The sequence below is a fragment of the Cynara cardunculus genome (genome assembly GCF_001531365.2).
Source record: "Cynara cardunculus var. scolymus isolate 2C chromosome LG 3, CcrdV1, whole genome shotgun sequence".
In the NCBI taxonomy this organism is placed as follows: domain Eukaryota; kingdom Viridiplantae; phylum Streptophyta; class Magnoliopsida; order Asterales; family Asteraceae; genus Cynara; species Cynara cardunculus.
Genome location: NC_037530.1, coordinates 9531106 through 9538302, shown reverse-complemented (window position 1 = coordinate 9538302; position 7197 = coordinate 9531106).

Sequence of the window (7197 nt, the reverse complement as noted above, 5' to 3'; positions counted from 1 at the left end):
TATGCATCTTATATATGATTAGGTATCACAATGTATCTTTTGTTTAACAGAGTCAATATTTTTAGGTATTACAGTGGTATCACCGGAGGACGGTGGCCAGAGAGAGAAGAGAGGAGAGAGGAGAGTTTTAAAATACCAAAAATATCCTTGCATTAAGATTTTAATTTAAAATTATCAAATTTATAAATTTCCTAATTTATCTATTGATTTGTGGTTAATATTGGTTCTCACAGTTACCACAAACAACTCAGTTCTCCCTTGAATAGGCCCATATATATATATATATATATATATATATAATTATATTTAAGAGGACCATCGTTTATAGAAATAATAGCTTTAAGATAATAGGTGTGCATTTGTAAAATTGAAATATATTTAATAAAATAAAACAAATGTAAAATTGAAATATATTTAATAAAATAAAACAAAAAAAATAATAATATTAAAATATCCTTAAGGTAATTTAGACTCCTTTAACATAATTAGTTAAAAAGACAAAACACAAAAGAATTTCAAACAGTGGTGACCACTAAAATAAATTCTTTTTCCTAATATATAAAATGGACCAAAATTGTAGTTTACTTTATAAGATTATGTCCTTACCTTTATTTTTTTATGAACAAAGTTGTGTCGATCTTACCTTTGGAAAAACCAGCTTTGGCGAGAAAATCAAATAGAATGTCATACTATGCACGTGGAGCTTGTTTTAGACCGTAGAGAGCTTTATCCAGGATGTAAATATGGTCCAGTTTTGAGGCGTTCATAAATCCTTCAGGTTGCAAGACATAGACTTCTTCCTTCAACACTCCGTTGAGGAAGGCGGTTTTCACGTCTATTTGATAGACCGTGAAGTTCTTATGGGTCCGTATGCCAAGAGCATTCGGATTGCTTCAATCCTCGCTACCGGTGCAAAAGTTTCGTCGTAGTCCACTCCTTCTTGCTTGTTGTATCCCTTTGCCACCAGTCTTGCCTTGTTTCAAATGACGACACCATCTTCTTCCTTCTTGTTTTTTTATTACCTGTTTGGTACCGATAATTGACTTGCCCTTCGGGAGTGGTACGAGTCTCCAGACCTTTAAGCGTTCAAACTAGTTCATCTCCTCTTACATTGCCATAATCCAGTTTGGGTCTTCAAGAGCTTCGAAGACCTTGGAAGGTTCTACCTTGCTCAAGAAGGTTGTGAATAAGCATTCATTCCCAGATGCAGATTGCGTTCTCACATTGGATTTTGGATCTCCTATGATTTGTTGAGTAAGATGATCTTTTGTCCATTTGACTGTGTGAGGCAGAGGTTGAACAGTTGTTTGATCAGCGTTCAGGTCTACATACAAACTCATAGACAAATCTTGTACCATTTCGAGAGTTGGAGCAGTCTCTGTATTTGAAGTAATCTGGTTCACTTGAGGAGGATCAGTGACCGAAGTAGAGACTTGAGATTGTTAAGATGAAGTCAGAGTCTCCTCTGTCACTTGGGGAGTATCATTGTTGGTTGATTCAATGTTTTGAGTTGTGTCGGTTATATCATTTGATGTAGAAGCTTCATAAAGCAAGTCTGATTCCTCCACATTGACAACTTGAATATTATTTGGAACAAAAAGAATATCATTAGTTGTAGTTGTTCCAAAATACTCATTGTGAAAATTTTCAAACAGAAAATCCAAATCAGAAGTATGAGAGTTAGAAGTCTCATTGGAGTTTGTCGCTGAATTTGGACTTTGCTGATTTACTACTCAGACTCCAAAAAGCATGGGTTACGAACTGATGTGTTCAGAAGTTATATCCTCTAATTCGTCAAATGAAATGTTCACACTTTCATTGAATTTCTTCGTCCTTTTGTTGTAGACACAGTATGTTGCAGACTCCTTGGAGTAACCGATGAAGATTGTTTTGTTCGCCTTAGGGTTGAACTTCCCACGATCATCATTGTCGTTTAAGATATAGCACCTGCAATCAAAAACTCGAAAGAACTTTATATTAGGTACACGATTATTTATGATTGTGTAGGGAGTTTTACCAAACCATTTGTTGATGATGGATTAATTCTGCGTGAAACAGGCAATGTTGACCGCTTCTGCCCAAAAGTAGAGTGGTAGTTTTGAGTAGACGAGCATGGTACACACATCTTCTACCAATGTACAATTCCTCCTCTCTACCACTCCATTTTTCTGTGGAGATCGAGGCACTGACAAGATATTGAAATAAATCCCAACAGACTCTAGCTAGTTATCCAATGTACTGTTCTTGAATTCTAAACTGTTGTTAGTTCGGATCGATTGCACGCTCAACTGTAGGTTCACTTGTATACTTTTGATGAACAAAATGATGAGCTTGGGGGCTTCGTCCTTAGTTCTCAAGAACCTGACCCAAGTGTACCATGAGTAGTCATCCACCATTACCAGCACGTACTTTTTCCCATTGATGTTTTGCGTCCTCATAGAACCACAGAGATCTTTATGAATAAGCTGCAACAGTCTTGAAGTTTTGTGCTCTGGAACGGACTTGTGAAAAGCTCTCTTCATCTTCCCCATCTCGCAAAAAGCACACAAGTGTTCTTTCTGAAACTTGAGCTTTGGTAAGCCTTTTACCAACCCTCCCATCATCAACTTGTTGAGATTTGCAAAGTTTAAATGGGAGAGTCGTCTATGCCACAAAAAGTTTTGATGCATAGAGGCTTTGGACAGAAGACAAACAATAGAGTTGACTTTGATGTTAGACAGATCAATCGTGTAAAGATTTGATCATCTTTTGCCAGCTAATAGTTCAACTCCCTCTGTTGTTCGGACACTACAACGGTTAGCCTTAAAATGAACCTCAAGGTTCTTGTTGTAGAATTGACCAATGTTGAAGAGGTTGTGTCTGAGATCTTCTACATAATACACTTTCTTAATGGTAAGATTTCCTTGCATGATGTCTCCATAGCCCATGATAGATGAAAACTGATTATTTTCAAACCGTACCATCCCTCCATATTTCTCCACAAAATTTGACAGTATATCTTTTCTTTCATTCATGTGCTTTGAACAGCCTGAGTCGAGATACCACACATGACTGTTATGCAAAACAAATTAAGTGAATTTAGGTACCCATTTAAAGATGGGTCCTTTCTTGTTAGACTTAGGTGTCGGTTTTGGTTTAGGTTTCTGATACGCACTAAGTATTTAGTGCTTAAAGCATCATTTTATTCTCTTTTAGATAGATTATTTTATATTTATATCCCAACTTTGAGTCATTTTATCTTTTTTCTCTATTTTTATGCTAAAATGAATGATTGACCTGTTTCTGTTAGATATTGGACTAATTTGAACTTATTTTGGAAAAGTTGAAGCTGTTCGATGCTGTGAGATTGTGGCAGCATGATCTGATGGTGGAGAAATAGAAGAAAAGGACTTGGAGTTGACTGACAAGACTAAAAGCTGACTTTTGGAAGACTTCTTAAGTTTGGACAGCTGTGTTGTTTTAAGATTAGCTGGAACTTGTTAAACTAATTTAGTTACTTTATAACTATTAGTTTACTTTATTGAACTTTTAGTTGAACTAATTTTGCATGAAATGTCTAAAATGTCCTAATCTCATCTCTAGTATAAATAGAGATGATGGGTTTAGTTGTAGTAATATCTCTTCCATCCTTTTACTTTTTCTCTCAAGTAGGTTATCTTACTACTTAGAGAACAAGTTTCTTTTTAAATCTCAAGTAATCTTTTGGCTAAATTTCAAGCTTTCTTTTAATAGCTTTATTTACTTACTCGTTCTTAATATTTCGTCCTTTATTTATTTACGCTTACTTGCATTTTATTTACATAATTTATTTATTACGCTTTCCGCATTTTATATTTTGTCATTTATATTCCGTATTTATATTTCATGTCTTTATTTATTGTTATTTATATTTCTTGTCATTTACTTTTCGTCATGAGTAGTTAATTTTATTAGCTCGGGTGTATAACGAAAAGAGTGAGTTTGTAAATCAAATATAGTCGACCCTTTCATGTAACAACAATGTTTTACTATTTCATTTCAAGTTTTATAAAACCAATGACATTTCTTGACGAGTTGATCACTGAAAAGTGTTAAAGTGTCATGGACTCTAAGCTGAGCCATTGATTGCACGTCAATTTAGATGATATGGGAAGTAGACTTGAGAGAGTTGCTAATAAAGAGATTGGTTATCCGTATTTTCTAAATTGTTAATTCTCGACAGGTTGATCACTTTGAAGTGTTAAAGTGGAATGGACTCAGAGATGAGCCATTCAGAACACATCAACTTGAATAATATGGGAATCCACTCGAGAGAGTGATTTTTGACAAAGAGATTTGTTTATCCATATATTTTGAAGACACCATCTGTCACTTTCACTGGTCTAGATACCTCATAGAGATATGAGTTGAAAACTATAATATCAGTGCATTGGTGAAGTCCGAGAGGAATACATTCAAAGTAATTAATAAAAATAGTTGTTATTGATTGTATGATGTAACAATTTGTCAGCATGGTCTCATGCTGTAGCATTTTGACAACATTGGTCTACTGGAAATAGTATTTACATCTCACCCGAAAAGTCATTCACCCTAACTTGCTTTTATTATCTGTTATTTCCTGTTAATTGTTAGTTGTGTTAACTCAGTTCAAATCAAAGTCTTCGAATTCGCCTTCTGAAATCATCTCTTTAACATTAATTTCTTCTAAACTTTTACTACAATCTCTGTGGACAATATGCGGTACTTGTACCACTTTATTACTTGAAAGACGATATTGGGACCAACTGTATACTTGTTTTTAGTCCTGATTGTAGTATGTGGTGTGTCAATACGCAACAGGTCAGTTTCGACAATTTTGGTTTAGGCTTTTTATAATTACAAACATGATATGTGTTAAACCAATCACAAACATAATTATTGTCAATAAAACCATTCAATCCACACGTAGAACAACAAATCTTGTTACGATACAAATTGATTAAATGCTTCACTAAATAAACTTTTTGCGGAAAACAAATGTTTTGATCAAAAGCATCTACATAATTTAAATTGTTCTTTCTAACAATGGGAACAAAATTGAATGATTTTTCTCTCGCTTTTTCTTCCGGATATTTCTTCACTGTCCAGACTTGTTTCAGTGATTTTCCTTTATGCCCAGGATCTGAGACATCAGAAAATCCTGACTCAAAAAATTGAGACTTATAAGTATGTTTTGGAGGAAATTTTCCAATTCTTTTTTATTTTTGATAATTCCTTTTAGATTTACCTTTGGAGTAGTAGATATTCTTAGGAACTTGTTTAGATCTTTTTTCTTTATAAAATGGAACCAGAATTTCCTTTTTTTCCTTTTAATTTCTTGATATCAACAAAAAAATTTCTTTAGCAATAAAGTCAAACTTATCAATCTATCCGTTTGAACACACATCAAAATTCATATAGGCAGAGAAATCCATTCCGTCGAAGGTTTTCACTCTATCATCAAAAAAGGTTGAGCCAGAAGTAGATGGCATATTAGGATTAGATTGTTCAAATGTATTTCCCACAGAAGCTTTGTAAGATTTATCTGAATCAGAAGAAGAAGAACATTCTTGAACTTGTTTTCCTTTAGAAGCCTTTGAAATAGATAGTTCAAGATCTATAATCCTTAAAAGCATTTGATCATGTACTTCTTCAAAAGCTTTTGTCATTTCGAAAACGTTTTCTTTAAGAAAAGGCAGAACATACACTTTTGGTTTAATATCAATTTATGTATGTTCCGCTTCACTTTGGGAAAGTTCTTCCTTAGTGTATCTTCTAAAGTAGTCATCCGACAGAGATTGTCAGACATGGATATGACTTATTCAGTCTAGCATACACAAAAGGAAGTTGCATTTTGTCCAATCTTTTCCTGTTGGCATTTTCTCTTGCCTCAACTTTAGAAGATGATGGAGTGAACTTCATTCGATATTTAGGATCCAGTTTTATGTAAAGATAACCATACGATATAGGAGCTTGTGAAACTGCCTTTTCCAAGTAGCTCAGGTTTTCAAACCCCAAACCAACTTTGGGTTGATAATATAAGAATTCTGTTGGTTTGTTCATTAAAATCGTTTGATCTGTTTGACCTTTTTCCGCAAATCTTTTTTCAAGTTTTAAAGTTTAGAAATCAAATTAAAATTTTCATAACATACCTTTTCGTACATTAATGCATACTCATTCGTCTCTCTCTTCGAGAGAATCAACTTATCTGATAACTCTGATATCTGTTTAGACAGGGTCTTAGAAACATTGTCTTTATTATTAAGAAATCTATCATTTTCTTCTTTTAAAGATTTAATTAATTGAAGATTTTGAGCTTTTTCACATGAGAGAGTGACAATTAGCTCATGGTTTTGTTTACACTTGGTTTCCCAAGAGACACTCAGTTTCGTTTCCTTTTGGAGCTTGCCTTCAAAAACAGTAATTTTATTCATTAAATTCATGAGATTGTCCTTAAATAGAGACATAGATTGTACCTCGGAAGAATAGGAGTTGCAATATCCAACATCCATGAAGCAGATGTGCGCGTCTGCTTCGTCTTTATCATCACTCTCTGAAATTTGCAGCCAATGATCATCTTCCACCATCAGTGTTTTTTCCGCTTCTTTCTTCTTGGCCAGGAGCATCTTGTTTTTGTAGTAGTTAGAGTCCCTGACGACCGGCTTCCGACACTCCTTAGCATAATGCCTGGGCCTTCCACAGTTATAGCACTTCTGAGGTTCCTTAGTCTTCAATTCAACCGTATTTTTCTTGTATTCAGGTTTCCTTGAACTCGAGTCGGGTTTCCTTAAACTTGAAGAGGTTCTCAGTTTGTTGGACAAAGACTTTTTGTAGAATTTCTTCTGGAAAGCCTTTGTCAGAGAGAGCATAACTTGTTTGATGTCGTTCAAGTCCGAGTCAGAACCACTATCTGCTTTGTCAGAGTCGGAATCTTCACTTTCTTCCTTCTCTGCTTTTAAACTTCTAGAAACATACCTCTGGCCCTTTTCAGCAATAACAAGAGTTAGGGATCCACCGATGATTTCTCACTCTTCTTCTTGCTTTTCATTTTCCCCAAAACTTCTTCCTCATTCTGCAACGTCTCATAAACAACGTGAATGTCCATTTCTGATAGAGGCTTGCTCTAACTAATCTGAGAAAAAAAATCTTTTCCATTCCGGTTGAAGATTGCTCAGAAACTTGATGTTGTTCTCTATCAGA